The sequence below is a fragment of the Ranitomeya imitator genome, chromosome 1 (assembly GCF_032444005.1).
Source record: "Ranitomeya imitator isolate aRanImi1 chromosome 1, aRanImi1.pri, whole genome shotgun sequence".
Taxonomy (NCBI): Eukaryota; Metazoa; Chordata; class Amphibia; order Anura; family Dendrobatidae; genus Ranitomeya; species Ranitomeya imitator.
This window is the reverse complement of record NC_091282.1, coordinates 866,763,652-866,780,602: the sequence shown is the minus strand read 5'-3', so window position 1 is coordinate 866,780,602 and position 16,951 is coordinate 866,763,652. Positions and strand designations below refer to the sequence as shown.

The 16,951-nt window shown below is 43.9% G+C and overlaps 2 protein-coding genes across 5 annotated transcripts in view; one reads left to right on the top strand and one right to left on the bottom strand.

Moving 5' to 3' along the window:
- The window catches only part of PSD3 (pleckstrin and Sec7 domain containing 3), an 835,030-nt gene that overhangs the window by 218,709 nt on the left and 599,370 nt on the right, over positions 1-16,951 (top strand). The gene's annotated exons all lie outside the window — the stretch shown is intronic.
- LOC138651873 (uncharacterized) overlaps positions 1-16,951 on the bottom strand; it is a 38,343-nt gene that overhangs the window by 4,496 nt on the left and 16,896 nt on the right. The window contains exon 2 of the mRNA XM_069742449.1: positions 9,034-9,067. The gene's annotated coding sequence lies outside the window, so the exon portion shown is untranslated. The remainder of the gene's footprint in view (positions 1-9,033; positions 9,068-16,951) is intronic.

Here is a 16,951-nt window from a genome sequence, read left to right as displayed (position 1 = left end):
GTAGATCTATAGATAGATCTATAGTTAAATAGATCTATTTTTATATATATATATATATATATATATATATATATATATATATATATATCTATGGATAGATGTAGATAGATATATAGATAGTTAGATAGATATATGGATAGCTATAGATATAGATATATCTATAGATAGATATATCCATATCTATCTCTATAGATATATCCATAGTTATATCTATAGATATATCCATATATATCTACAGATATATCCATAGATATATAATAGCAAGGCTGATTTTTATTAATGAACAATATGTTTAAGTTTAAAAAAAAACTTGCTCCCGCGCAATTTTCTGCACCAGAGGGGGAAAGCCGGCTGCCAGGGGCCAATATTTGTAGCCTGGGAAGGGGTAATACCCATGGCCCCTTCCCAGGCTATGAATATCAGCCCGCAGCTGTCTGCATATCCTTTACTGGCTATTAAAATAGGGGGACCCCCCAAAAAATGACATGGGGGTCCCCCTATATTTTATTGCCAGAAAGGCTACGCACACAGCTGCGGGCTGATATTCATAGCCCAGGAAGGGGCCATGGATATTGCCCCCCTGGCTACAAACACCGATAGTGAAAGAGTAAAAAAAAAACAACCAGAAAAAAGTATTTTAATATTCTTAATTTCAACATACTTACAACCTTGCCTAATTCCTGCGTAACCCTCGATCGCCTGCAAAAAATAAAAAAATAATAAGCCAACCGTATACTCCCTGTCCGACGCAGTCCAATTAATAACGAGTGTCCAACGACGATCTTCCCTATAGAACAGTAACATCGGTTGATGTCACTGCTATATAGGCCTCCAGTGACACCGACAGTAGACAATGGCTCCTGCAGTGCATCACTGAAGAGGTTGCTTTAGTTCATTGTCCCACGCAGCTGTTCAGCAAGTGACAGTATGAACTTAACTGTACTCACAGCGGTGGAGGGATACAGTGCGGAAGGATACCTTCTGTCATTGTATCCTGGAGCCCCTGGAGAGCGGTCGCCTCAGCTGATGTTACAGCTCTCCACGGGAGATCGTCGTGAGACAATCATATTAATTGGACTGCGTCAGACACAGGAAGTATATTGTTGGTTTATTTAATTTTTTTCAGGTGAGCGAGGGCTTCGGAGATTAGGTGTAGATGTTGAGTATGAACTAGATGCTGTGTGTGTTTTTTTTTTTTTTTCTTTTTTACATTTAAAACATTAGCAAGATGATGGGACTACTACAGTCCCGTCATTGGCTAATGTGTCAATTATTGTAGCAGGCATAACCGGATGGGACTTATAGTCCCATCGGACGATGCCTGCAGTGCACACACACACACAGCCCCGCAGATCCACACACATAGACACGCAGACCACCCACGCACAGACAGGCACACAGTCACTGCCCACACACTTCCCTCCTCCCAAGCCGCAGTGTTTCTCGCACCCACCTCCGCAGTAAATCTGCAAATCTTTTTTAAACCTGCGGTTTTGCTGCGGATTGGCCTGACACAATGGAAGTCAATGGGTGCAGAAACGCTGCAGTTTCGCACAAAGAATTGACATGCTGTGGAAAAAAAACGCGAATCCAATCCGCGCATTTTTTTTCGCAGCATGTGCACAGCGTTTTTGAATTTCCCATTGATTAACATTGCGTGCACAACGCACTGAGGATTTGAGGCGATTCTGCGCGTCCAAAAACGCCGCGGAAACGCAACGTGTGCACATACCGAGCTCTGACGGGTTTCTGTTTTTGTGTATACATATAGCACTCAGACTTAGCAATTATACAAGAATGTCAAATACAGCTTTTATTGGGTTTGGGCACAATCCGATGTCTATCCTTCTATAAATGTAAACGGCAAATAAATACGATTATACAGTATGAGACATGTATACATTCATAGTGGTATCTGGTACTACTAAGAGCAGATTTTTGGGGTCAGTACTTCTGAATGACTTCCTAGTATACTGGATGTTCTTTCTTATAGAACAGTAAAACTTCTGAACACTAAAGCACTGGTGGTCATCACATGTGTAGGGCAGCCCATGGGACTTTTGTGCAGGGCAGGATCCACTGAGACCCTGCTCTGGAATGCTACACATCTGTGATCCTGTATGCCTGACTTGTCGTCTTGTATGTACTGTGTAATATAAATCACAGAAGCCCCAACCTCTTCCTTTTTCTTGGGTACTTTTGTGTGTATTGTGGTTTTGAGACTCATTACGGAAAATGTCTACAAAATATCGTTATCCACTTTTACTGATCTGTGACTACTGTCCTTCTTGTGTTACTTACTGTTTATTCTGTAAGGCTACTTTCACACTAGTGTCGGTACGGGCCCGTCGCAGTGCGTCGGGCCGACGTACTGACGCATGCTGTGAAGTAAAAGCACAACGGGGGCAGCGGATGCAGTTTTTCAACGCATCGCTGGATCGCATCGCTAGATCGGTGTCACACACACCGATCTAGCGATGACAGCGGGAGATCCAGCGATGAAAGAAAGTTCTAAACTATCTGCTAAGACGTACGATTCTCAGCAGGATCCCTGATCGCTGCTGCGTGTCAGACACAGCGATATCGTAACGATATCGCTGGAACGTCACGAATCGTACCGTCGTAGCGATCGAAATGGTATAGTGTGACGGTACCCTTATTCAATTAAACATACAGAGCACTCAGCTGCAGTTTCCTGTGCCTGCATGTGTAATCTTAAACCCCTCCTTTCCCTTCCTTCAAGAATTTTTATGGCTTTGAGCTGTGAGGCCAGGTCTCATTCACTCCTCATTCCCCTGGCTCCCACCGAATACCAGCCAAAACTGGTACAGAAAGCATGGGATTCTATTGTTCTTTTAAAGTTTATATATATTGGCACTGATCAGGGCTAGAGATGTAAGGGTTATATATTCCGGATGTCCATCGAGACATCTATAGCTCATGGAGATCGCTAGGAGCTAAACCCAACAAGTGCAAGGAGCGGGTTTCTCTGTAAGCGGGTCATGTAACTACGCCGTGTTTACACTTAAAATAACCCCCCGACAGGGTGCACATCCTGATCATTGTGTCTTTCGTATAGGAGGTTCATACAGCGAGCTATGTATAAATAATAATCTTTATTTTTATATAGCGCTAACATATTCCGCAGCGCTTTACAGTTTTGCACACATTATCATCACTGTCCCCGATGGGGCTCACAATCTAGAATCCCTATCAGTATGTCTTTGGAATGTGGGAGGAAACCGGAGTGCCCGGAGTAAACCCACGCAAACACGGAGAGAACATACAAACTCTTTGCAGATGTTGTCCTGGGTGGGATTAGAACCCAGGACCCCAGCGCTGCAAGGCTGCAGTGCTAACCACTGTGCCACCGTGCTGCCCGATAAAAATGGTTGCCATAACTATGAGAAAAGGGGAGGATTCAGCCTCTAGGTGAGGTCACCACAGGGGGAGTGCCTTGGTTTTAGGCTGGGAAATAAGTGAGTGAAGCAGCAGTCTTCATGTGTCTTTTGTCCGGAGTCTAGCTGAAAGACAGGGGGATGCATCTGGATATATGCTCGCCCATTCCCCACAGCACACAACCAGCCATGAGATGAAATGACATAATGCAATGTAAGTGTTCTCTTCAACTTTAATCCCCTTTTATTTGTAATTGTACTGTACATACGATACTTGTCAACTTTATAATATCTTTTTATACTTCTGTAAACACTGCCTACCTTTTTTGGAGTAAAATACCGTATATACTCGAGTATAAGCCGAGATTTTCAGCCCAAATTTTTGGGCTGAAAGTGCCCCTCTCGGCTTATACTCGATTCACGGTCGGCGGTGAGGTCGGCGGGTGAGGGGGAGAGGTCTGAGGCATACTTACCTAGTCCCTTCGATCCTGGCGCTCCCCTTGCCGTCCCAGGTCTTCGGTGCCGCAGCTCTTCCCCTCTTCAGCGGTCATGTGGGACCGCTCATTAGAAAAATGAATATGGACTCCACTCCCATAGGGGTGGAGCCGGATATTCATTTCTCTAATCAGCGGTAACGGTGACCGCTGATAGAGGAAGGGGCTGCGGCACCGAAGACCAGCTGTCCGGGGGAAGGAGCGGGACGCCGGGAGCAGGTAAGTATGCCATATTTACCTATCCCCGTTCCACACGCCGGGCGTCACTCCATCTTCCCGGCGTCTCTCTGCTCTGACTGTTCAGGTCAGAGGGCGCGATGACGCATATAGTGTGCGCACCGCCCTCTGCCTGATCAGTCAGTGCGGAGAGGCACCGGGACCAGACGCTGGGAGCTGCAAGCAAGAGAGGTGAGTATGGCATTTTTTTTTATTGCAGCAGCAGCAGCAGCAATGTCAGAGCTTTCTATGGTACATCAATGGGGCAATAATGAACGGTGCAGAGCACTATATGGCACAGCTATGGGGCAAAAATGAACGGTGCAGAGCACTATATGGCACAGCTATGGGGCAATAATGAACGGTGCAGAGCACTATATGGTACAGCTATGGGGCAAGAATGAACGGTGCAGAGCACTATATGGCACAGCTATGGGACAAAAATGAACGGTGCAGAGCACTATATGGCACAGCTATGGGGCAAGAATGAACGGTGCAGAGCACTATATGGCACAGCTATGGGGCAATAATAAACGGTGCAGAGCACTATATGGCACAGCTATGGGGCAATAATTAACGGTGCAGAGCATTGTATATGGGGCACAGCTTTATATGGAGTATCTATGGGGCAATAATGAACTGTATGGAGCATTATATGGGGCTCCTGATTCAATATGGATATTCAAAAACACTTAACCTACTGATGTCTCAATTAATTTTACTTTTATTGGTATCTATTTTTATTTTTGACATTAACCGGTAGCTGCTGCATTTTCCACCCTAGGCTTATACTCGAGTCAATAAGTTTTCCCAGTTTTTTGTGTCAAAATTAGGGGGGTCGGCTTATACTCGGGTCGGCTTATACTCGAGTATATACGGTATATAAAATTACTAGCTTTGTCTCTCCTTGCTCTATAACGAACTTTCACATCCTCTGAAGTGAATTACGCTACTAATCTGGGTTGGCTCCGGACCCGTTAACAAAATCGGAGCTAATGGCAGCAGAGTTGTCCTGTGTGTTTGGGAGGCTTTGTAGTGACGGCGGCGTTGATAATTATTGTTCCCGCCTGAGTGGGATTAGTTATATCGCCCTCGCTGCAGTGTGCCCATTAGCCAGTACAAAGTAAGGCAGCCTTTCTGGCGACTAATTATCCTAGGTGCAGTACCGTGACTGACCTGAGGGTAAGGGGGCACCAGAGAGCTGCAAGTTCCAAACGGAAACTGGGAAGTGGGATATAGATAAATCCCCTTCAGAAAGAACCAGGAGCAACGAAACAACCCCGGTTCATGACAAATTGGTGCGAGCTGCGGGGATGATAAAGGTATCCTCCCTGGGATTCCTGACAGCTGGTTCATGAAATTTTTAGAAGGGAAGAAATTTCATGTTCAACTGTAATTGTTTGTATTGAAAACTGGAAATGTAAAGTTACAGAGCGGGGTCACCGAGTCCTGGGGCTCATAAAAGTCACCGATGTTCTACTAACTTCATAACTACAAATTCCTAAATCCCTTCTATCATTAATATCTGCACATAAACTGTGCTATGGATCTTTCGCGGCATGCCCAAATTCCTGAGTGCAAGCCTTACGTTACCAAGCACAATGCCAAGCATCTCGTGAAGTGGATTAAAGCATGCTGCTACTGGACTCTGATTTGGTGGAAACTTGTTCTGTGGAAGGACAAATCATGCTACTTTATATGGCAGTCTGATGAACGAGTCTGGCTTTAGTGACTGGAGGATGTTATATACCCAACTGCATTGTAAAACTTGGTGGAAGCGGGATAACGCTAAGGGGTTGATTTTCAGAATTTGTCCTAATTCCCTCAAAGGGGTGTTCCCAAAGTCACAATGTGGTCTTGTAGTAACTTACACTTTTGGGGCAGCATCGTAGTCTTCCAACACTGGGGTCCTGAGTTCTAATTTCACCAAGGACAACCTCTACAAGATTTTGTTTTTGTTCTTCCCATGTTAGTGTGGGTTTTCTCTGGGGATTTCAGTTTTCTCCCACAAACACAAACTGATAGGGAATTTAGATTGTTAGCCTCAATTGGGACAGTGATGATGTCTGTAATGCGTTGGGGAAATTAAAGGTCACTATATAAGCGAGTAAAATAAAATTAAATCTATTTATTCATTTGTGCCAATATAACCTATTTTTAAATCTGTCTCCTTTTGCACATATCACCCCTAAAGATGGAGGATGACCCTCCTCCCTATTTATCCTACATTTGCCATTAGAACCTTCCTTATTTCCAGCAAAGGTGTGCTCTGGATTATGTCTAGAACTGAGCTTGTACAGGGAGGTTTGATGTATTGTAAATGACTGGAGCCTCCATCATTACAGTGAAGAGATCATACTAGAAGCTGCAGCATGCCTCTGTGCTAGCAAAGTTATGCAGAATGGGCAGTATACTGTTGGCTGATGGGAGAGATCTACTGCATGAAGAGGCTCTGTGTACAGGGGCTGAGAGGAGAAATATGCTACAGGAATAGGTTCTCTATTGAGCGGCTGAGATTAGAGATATACTGCAGGACAGTGATCTGTATAGAGAGGCTGAGATGAGAGATATACTGTAAGATGGGGCTCTGTCCACAGGGGATGAGATGAGTGGAGTGATGTTTGATGCTTGCTGAGTGGTATGAAACTACAAATTCTTCTCTATTGATACATATGACAGAGGATTATCCCCTGCTGTTTGCATCAATCAATAAAGCAGCATTTGCAGTTTCACAAAACTGATTTGTCAGGAGCAGGCAACAAACACAGCTCCACACTGCTTTTGCTTAGGAGTGCAGGACAATTGAGCTCTGCTAGAATGATCTAATGATGTAAAACCACACAACAGATATACTGACGTAGGTGGCAGAACAAAAAAAGCATTCAGGGAGGGTAATATACAAGAGACGAGAGTACACAGAAGCATAAGGTTACTTAAATTAGTTTGATAACTTTGAGAGGTCTGCACCACTGATGAGAAGCAAGTACTGCTGGGATATGTAGTTTTAAGAGATAAGAATAGGCCCATCTATACTACTATGTGAAGCCGGATGCACTGAGGGGCAGATAGAGACAAAAAAGACTCAAAGGTGCAAGAGGGAAACTTTATGTTGGGCTTTGTGAAAAATAATGCGATTCTGGGAATAATATTTTAAATCAATGCACAAAGCCAGGTCCACAGAGGCAGAGTTTGGTGTGGAAGAGCTTGACCAGCTCACACAGAGCCCTGATCTCAACCCTATTGAACACTTCTGGAATTAACTAGAATTAAGATTGTAAGCCCCCTTGTCCGACATCAATGTCTCACAAAAATCCCCATAGACAGACTCCAAAATCTTGTGTATAGCCTTCCCAGAAGTCCTTCTGTAGGTGTAATGTTTATCTGTCCCCTTACGTTTGTCCATAAAGTATTTATAGATAGATCTGTAGATAACTGTGCCCTTCATGTCATTTCAGCTTTAAATTCCATTAGTCCATGTTTATAGCTAAATATATACAGCATAATTAGTCTGCTTGCAGAGTGAAAATCCAATACATAGCTCTGAGGCATGGCACAGTGGCATGGAATATTGTGTATCGCCAATGTTCATGGAGTCGTCATTGGCTGTAGTTCTGGGCGTATGTCCAGTTCTGGAAGTATGACAGATACCATTTCAGTCCTGCAATGAAGGATACTTTGAAACAAAGTCTTGCAGTCTGCAGTTACATATAGTCTGCTAGTCCATAGTTACACATGGTCTGATGATCTGTAGTTACATGTGGTCTGCTGGTCTGTAGATACACATGGTCTGATAGTCTGTAGTTACACGTGGTCTGCTAGTCTGTAGTTACACGTGGTGTGCTAGTCTGTAGTTACACGTGGTGTTCTAGTCTGTAGTTACACGTGGTGTGCTAGTCTGTAGTTACACGTGGTGTGCTAGTCTGTAGTTACACGTGGTGTGCTAATCTGTAGTTATACATGGTGTGCTAGTCTGTAGTTACACATGGCCTGCTAGTCTGTAGTTACACATGGCCTGCTAGTCTGTAGTTACACATGGCCTGCTAGTCTGTAGTTACACGTGGCGTGCTAGTCTGTAGTTACACGTGGTGTGCTAGTCTGTAGTTACACGTGGTGTGCTAGTCTGTAGTTACACGTGGTGTTCTAGTCTGTAGTTACACATGGCCTGCTAGTCTGTAGTTACACGTGGTGTGCTAGTCTGTAGTTACACGTGGTGTTCTAGTCTGTAGTTACACATGGCCTGCTAGTCTGTAGTTACACGTGGTGTTCTAGTCTGTAGTTACACGTGGTGTGCTAGTCTGTAGTTACACGTGGTGTGCTAGTCTGTAGTTACACGTGGTGTGCTAGTCTGTAGTTACACGTGGTGTGCTAGTCCGTAGTTACTCATGGTCTGCTAGTCTGTAGTTACACATGGCTTGCTAGTCTGTAGTTACACATGGTCTGCTAGTCTGTAGTTACACGTGGTGTGCTAGTCTGTAGTTACACGTGGCCTGCTAGTACATAGTTAAACGTGGCCTGCTAGTCCGTAGTTACTCATGGTCTGCTATTCTGTAGTTACACATGGCTTGCTAGTCTGTAGTTACACATGGTCTGCTAGTCTGTAGTTACACGTGGTGTGCTAGTCTGTAGTTACACGTGGTGTGCTAGTCCGTAGTTACACATGGCCTGCTATTCTATAGTTAGACATGGTGTGCTAGTCCTTAGTTACACATGGCCTGCTATTCTGTAGTTAGACATGGTGTGCTAGTTCATAGTTACTCGTGGTCTGCTAGTCTGTAGTTACACGTGGCCTGCTAGTCCGTAGTTACTGTACTCGTCTGCTAGTCTGTAGTTACACATGGCCTGCTAGTCTGTAGTTATACGTGGCCTGCTAGTCCGTAGTTACACATAGATTGACCAGTCTTATTTATTAATGGCAGAATGCATACCTCTGTATTCATCACAACACACCTCATCTGTAATCTGCAAGAAAAGTTTGGAAGAGGTTAATCAGATGGGAGCAGAAAAATCTAGGTGGAACAACATGGATAGAAAGTGCTGAATTTTGGCACTGTGGCCCTGTAAAATGACGTAATTTCTCTTTGCGCTGTAACACACCTTCTGCTTCTTTTACATTCATCCTTGGCTATTAAAAATGTCTAAACTTGGCAAAATAAATGTAGAGGCTGATGAAATAAACCTTGACTTGGAAGACTCATTATTATTGGGGAGACTGTTATCTTCCACGTCTGATATGTATAATTATCCTACTCCAATATATTTCCTCTGTACAGCTTAGTGATGTATTAATAGGATGTACAATTTGCTGTTGCTGACATTACCATGACAATGAAAAGCAAACTATTCTCGTATGTTCTACTCTTGTATGTACTTGTTATACTCTCATATTAGTTGTTGACATCTTGTCTTATAGATTTCAAATAAAATTAGAGATCTGGTTGCTCGCTACTTCTAGGAAGAACTTTATTTTATTTTACAATTCTTTATGTTATTTTACGAAGTAACTTACAATATTTATATAATTGGATGCCGTAGATCTGTAGTGGGTATTTAGCTAAATCATCAATTTATTATACAGTTTGCAGGCGTATCTTACGTTAAAGGGAGACTGTCACCAGGATTTCACTCCCCACACTATTTTTATGCACATGTAGCTCTTTCAAAGACAAGTCCAGCAATACCTTTACATGGCTAGTCCGTTCCTCCATTACTGAGAAATTAGTGTTTGAATTGATATGTAAATGAGGCAAAAGATGTGAAGCCTCTGTCACTCCAGCTCTATCCTCTGCCCAGCACCTCCTCCTCCAGCTTGACCGTCGGCGCCTTTGCCTGAAATCACTTGGCACAGAGGATGTCAGACAAGCAGGAGGGGAATAGAGCTGGAGTGACGGAGACTTCAAATCTACAATAGCTCTTCAGCCTCATTTACAAATCAATTCTAACACCGATTTCTCAGTAATGGAGCAAAAGACTAGCCATGCAAAAATATTGCTAGGCTTGTATTTGAAAAAGCCACATCCACTTAGAAATAATTTGGGGGTGAAATCTTGTTGACAGATTCCCTTTAAAGAGATTGTACAGGACTTTGATATTGATGTCCTATCCGACACAGTATATGGCCACTACATAGAGTGGTGGTGTTCTAGACAAGTCCACAGTTTACTTATTGCAGCCATGAGACCTGATAATGGGAATTCTCCATGATCAGACCTATCCTAAGGATAGACCATCAATATCATGGTACTGGATAACCCCTTCGAGGCCTCACCCATACAAATCTATAGGTCCATGAAAATCATGAACAGCAGACATTGTAATCTATAAGCAATCTGTGTGCTGGCCATGATTAACATTATAATAGGTAGAGAAGCTTTGTAATTTATTTATTTTTTCATTAGTGAAAATCGTTGTTGACATGCTGATGGCACAAACTGATAGTGACCAAACACTGATGATACTAACCTTCACACTGAACAACTTTACAACGATAACGATAGCGATCCGTGATGTTGCAGCGTCCTGGATAGCGATATCGTTGTGTTTTGACACGCAGCAGCGATCAGGATCCCGCTGTGACATCGCTGGTCGGAGCTAGAAGGCCAGCAACTTATTTTGTCGCTGGATCACCCGCTGACATCGCTGAATCGGCGTGTGTGACGCCGATCCAGCGATGTCTTCACTTGTAACCAGGGTAAACATCGGGTTACTAAGCGCAGGACCGCGCTTAGTAGCCCGATATTTACCCTGGTTACCATTGTAAATGTAAAAAAAAAAACACTACATACTTACATTCCAGTGTCTGTCGCGTCCCTCGCCGTCAGCTTCCCGCACTGACTGTGAGCGCCGGCCGTAAAGCAAAGCGGTGACATCACCGCTGTGCTCTGCTTTACGGCCGGCCCTCACAGTCAGTGCGGGAAGCTGACGGCGAGGGACGCGACAGACACCGGAATGTAAGTATGTAGTGTTTTTTTTTTTTTTACATTTACAATGGTAAACAGGGTAAACATCGGGTTACTAAGCGCGGCCCTGCGCTTAGTAACCCGATGGTTACCCAGGGACTTCGGCATCGTTGGTCGCTGGAGAGCTGTCTGTGTGACAGCTCTCCAGCGACTAAACAGCGACGCTGCAGCGATCGGCATCGTTGTCTATATCGCTGCAGCGTCGCTTAATGTGACGGTACCCTAAGATCCAGAACACTGATGAACAGCGATCTGTGTTTTGACATACCAGAAAAATCATGGATATGAATGAGGCCTACTTTTGGGATCAGGAACCATGTCCTACTTGAAATAAACACTAATCTGCAAGCTTGGTACTCTATTAAGCATAAAAGAATTAAAAGTACATTGTAGTTTTCAGCAATGCTCTGTGAGCTCAACAGCCTGGATTCCAGACCAATAGTTTATCGGTGAGATTTGTACAGCTGATGCTTATGTATTTAGCTCACAGGACATTGCATAGGCTGAAAATGTTGTATTCTGTGCATGCTCCATATTTGTCACTAACAAGACTCTGGCTGATTAATTTAACTCTTCAGTCTGAATAACAGCAAGCAATGACTTTATTTTAACAGAATAATCTAATAATTCCATGAAAAAAAGTTGTTTTGTGGGAAAAGATACAGTATAACCGGCGTGATTTTGGGCCACTAAGCTTTATCAACATGCACAAGAGACCACAAAAACTCAGCAAAACCTGGTTTTCGAAAACAGCTTCTTTCCTGCCAAGATCGAGCAGGGTTTGCCTGCAGAAAAATACACAGCAAAAACGCAACGTGTGAACATAGCATAGCAGTGACTTTTTTATTTGTGTTATATTGTTTAATTTGCACATTTCTTAACTTTATAGGGTTTCATCTGTTTTTTTTAGGCATAATGTACATGGTTTTGGTTATCTAGATGTTTTACCCTTGTGCAGACTTCACTCCTGTATTACAAAATCTGTCACATTTTTTGGGCACAATTGAAGATTACTGTGCGACATTTTAAAGTTTATTGGAAGGATTGTGTGACTTTTTACTCTAAAAAGGTGCACAAGAGACCAAAAAATAAAGATATTTCAATTATTGCCATTTCATAATGCATTGTGCATCGATTCTGATGAATTTGGTGTACAATTTGCCAGTGCAAAGAAAGATGAGACAAAAAAAAACCTCAAATGATGAATTGAAGCCATAAGAATTTTTACCTATGCATAGTAATAGGGAGAAATCTGTCAATCAATGGCTGGAAGGGGGAAGAGCTATTTCATGAATACATTGGGCTCCTTGCTGGCAGTGCTGGATGTGGGCTGCTAAGATTAAGATGTAATTGACAAAGACTAGTGCACCTTAACAAATAATTGAGAGATTGCTGAAAACAGTTGGCCATTTGGTTTTAATAAATATGTTGAAATCATGATTTTATGGCACTTACATATATTTTTGTATGACAGGTTCTCCATCTGTATTTGTTAGTGCAGCTAAGCAACTTGATCAGACCTCCTGCCTCCTTCAATTGAAACACAGCTTTAGTGAGGTGTTCTATAATTGGAGAAGGCTGGTGGACAGGTCTAGTCTCATGCTCCTCCACTAGCAGCCATTTTGTAGACATGAGCTCTATGTAGTCTGTGAGGAAAGCTGCACTAACAAATTCAGTATGAGCGCCTGTAAGGCCAGGAGAGAAGTCTTAGGCTGGTTTCACATTTGCGGTTGTGTCCGCAGCGTTTGTGCAGCAATTATCCGCATGCGTCGTGTATTCCTATCTTTAACATTAGGGACGCATGTGCCTGCGATCGGTTGCGTTTTGCCGCGTTAGACGACGCATGCGTCGTATCGTCGTCTGTGGTAAAGGCTACATGTAGTAATTTTAGAGGCGTCAATTTGCCGCCTAGAAACGTATGCGGTTGTTAGCAGAAGGAATGCGGCAAAAAATGCATTACGGTCTATGAGAACGCATGCGTTCGCAAGCACATGCGTTTGCTTGCGTTTGTGAACGCATGCGTTGCACCTCAGAAAAACATGTCTAGACACTGATTAGCCACCCCCCACATACAAACTGATAAAAGGAGGGAGTGGACATTTCCAGATCACTACCCAGCAGACAGAGAAGCAGAGCAGACGCAGGCTAGAACCTTGGAGGAAAAAAGACACTGAACAATGTGAGTATATGCTAGCCAATGTCTTTATTTTCTATTTTCTGTCTCTATATGTCCTAATTTCTGCCATATTTTTCTTTCTACGTGCATCAGAATGTCATCTTCTGAGGAGGAGGAGCAACGTCCTGGGCCTGCACAAGCCGAACATGTCAGTGAAGTGAGTACTCCCCTCCTCAGATTGGTAAGTATTCACTGTCACATCTACACATGTGACAATTTTTTTTTTTTTTTTAGAGCACTTTCACTGCGGCAGAGGCTGAGCAGGAGCAGCAGGTTCACGGTCGGGTGGCAAGGCGGCACCGTGTAAGTATATGTGGCTGACTGTTTATTGTATCTTCCCTTTACTCTTCTTGAATGTTCGTTTCTTTATTTTCCTCTTTCTTTACATTTTTCTTCTGGACTCCTTTTTTTTCTTGACTTTCAATATTCATGCCATTTCTCTGCCTCAGTCTTCTTTCTTTTCCTTATGTTAATCTCTCCAATATTAATGTTTTTTTATTTTTTAGGTTTAAGAACGGGATGAGGACCTCATTGAAAATGACCTCCTAATCTCCCTGGCCCATGAGCGAATCCCGTTGTGGGACACCCGGGTTCCGCAGCACTCGGACAACGTGACGATCCGGCGGCTATGGAATGAGGTGGCCAAAGCGATGTGGGATGGCTGGGACAATGCCCTGACTCGGGTCTGAAATGCATTTTGTAAGTATTGCAATGCGGTGTGCTGCAGCAGTGACCTTGGCCGTGATCACACAACTATGTGTGATGAGAGAAACTCCTGAGAGTTTCTCTCATCACACACAGTTGTGTGATGAGAGAAAAAGTGCATTGTGTAACCATTATTTATATTTTTCAACAGTGCTCAAAGTCAAAACACGTTGGTGTTCGATGAAGGATCGCTTCAACAAGGACCTTCGTTAAGAGAGTCGGCTTCCTAGTGGTTCTGGAGTAAGGATCCGCAAATACAAGTATCACCGCATCCTTGCATTTTTGAGACCGGTCCTTGCCCAGAGAACGTAAGTATTGTTTGTGGTGTAATTGGTTGTGTTGGCTTGCCTAATCTGTATTTTTCTATTCCACAGGAGTTGGCGCTTTACTATTGTAAATGTTTGGTAGTAATGTGTTTTTTTTTCTTCTTTTTTTCACAGCACATGGAGCAGCACTTTTGACCCTGGTTCTGGAGCGGTCCTTCCTCAAACAGCCACGGACCCATTCCAGCCTTCCAGCAGCACTGCAGCAAGTGGGCCTGCCACACAGACTGGAGACCAGGAAGCTGGTCCATCAGGTGATCCCCTGTCGCAGTCCTCTGCCTCTTTTTTTGGGGGCTCTTCCCGGCAGCAGCAGATGGCCTCGGACAGGTCACTCATGCCCGAGTTTTTGCACTTGAGCTCGGTCTTTCATGATGGAGTCAAGGCGATGGGTGACCGACTGGATAGTGCCATAAATAATATGAATACACGTATCCAGGAGGTCACCAAAAGCCTTGACCAAGTGAAAGCCGACCTCCAGAGGCCATCACATCATTTTTTCAATCAAATTGAACAGGGCATGTCGGAACACCTTACTCCTGATCTCCAGCTTAGTGTCATGTAGGCCTGCTATGCTGTTTACGTTCAGGCTATGCAGCAGAGTCAGTATTTTCAGCAGACAGTGGCGGCATATCCACCTGTGCCAATAGTGTCACGCTTGACCTCAATGCCGAGCTCTGCTGCATACCACTGCACGGCCACCTCCATTCCAAGCACTGCCGGACACCACTACAGCACCACCATGCCGAGTGCTGTTGGAGAGCCCACCGCCACCACCATGACAACTGCTGCTCCTGCTTGGACCTTCTCCACTGCCTCCACCAGGCAGCAGCAGGACCCTGGCATGGCCTTCTGCACCACAACCATGCAACAGCAGCAGGACCCTGGCATGGCCTTCCGCACCACAACCATGCAACAGCAGCAGGACCCTGGCATGGCCTTCCGCACCACAACCATGCAACAGCAACAGGACCCTGGCATGGCCTTCCAACCTCCAACCTCAACCATGCAGCAGCAGCGGCACACGGGCCCTGACAGTTCGGCCACTATAACCAGGCCGCAAGAAATGAGCCCACCGAGGCTCCCCATACCGCAGCGCCGATCCCAAAAAGGGAAAAAGAAACAGCGGACTATATCAGTTCCTCCCCCCTTACCTCCCAATGTGTCTGTAATGTCAGGTTTGTTTCACCCTTCCAGTGTGTCTCAGCCCTCTCATGTGTCAAGCCCCATCACCGAACTCCCAGATCCCACTAGATTGATTGCCCCTTCTCCTGCCACCCCTGCGTCGTCCACACATAGCCAGGCCTCACAGCTACACACACCCCAGTTCCGTCACTCTACCCCAAGCAGGCGCAGTTAATTTTTTTTTTCGTTCAAAAATAAATAATAATATTTTTTGCCCCCAATAATGTTTGGTTATTTGTGTATTTCGCCGCCGGCAACACACACCTTGCGCCTCATAAAACACTGCGCCACACACTATATTTTTTTGCCAACTCATAGCTCCAGTAGTTATTAAGTACAACACTGCAGCTTTGTGTGTTTGGTATAGAGCTATGAGGTGGCAAAAAAAATATATAACTTGTATTTTCTCCATAATCTCTTCAGTCTGATTAATCTGTGTCGCAGACTGAAGAGAAAATGGCGGTAATACAAAGCTGAACTATACTCAACAGGTCATATGTCATAAATAGTGAGTTCATGATGCACAAAACTCTGCGTCATGAACTCTTTATATATGACACCTGACCTGGTGAGTAGAGAACTGCCTTGTATAACCTCCATTTTTTTCTTCAGTGTACGTAATCTATTTCACACAAACCGAAGAGACGATGTAGGTCATACAAGGCATATCTAAACTCACCTGGACAGGTGTTAGAAATAGTGAATTCATGAGGCTGTTATTTGTGCATCATGAATTCATTATTTATGACACCTGACTTGATGAGTGTAGATCTGCTTTGTATTATACCTCCATCGTATCTTCAGTCTGTGTCCAATAGATACTGCAGAACAGAATCAGGACGTAATGACGTCAACTACCTTTCCACTAACAACATAAGTGGTTTTTACAGGAAATATATAGGAGACTTGGTCAAGAGATCAAAACACGAATTTTATTAACAAAAAATATTATTAACATTTAAAATATAACTGGTACAGGCCCAAACCCAACAGGAAATTTTACACAATATTGTCTTGCCATGCCACACGTCCAATATCTGAATCAAAATAGCCAGCAAATTGGTCCCGCATGTGGCCAACTTTAATAGTAGACTGCAGTGGGTGATGCTGGTAATCTGGCAATGGGTTTGCAACTGGTTCATCTAGTTCAATGTTGGGTCGCTCCTTAACCATTATGTAATTGTGGAGAACCACACAGGCTTTGACCACCTCATCGACTGTCTCCATTTTTAGATTAATGGCTGTCGCAAGAATGCACCATTTTGAGACTACAATCCCAAAGGTACACTCTACTGTTCTTCGGGCCCTGGTCAGTCTGTAGTTATGAATCCTTTTAGTGTAGTTCAAGTCCCGACTGGAATATGGCTTCAGTAGGTTTTCACATCTGAAAGGCCTCATCTCCAACCATAAAAAATGGCATCGGTGGGCCTTGAGTGTTGGGGAGAGGTTGTGGCAGTGGAAAATTAAAATTTCTTCCATACACACGTCGGCCCATATCCGA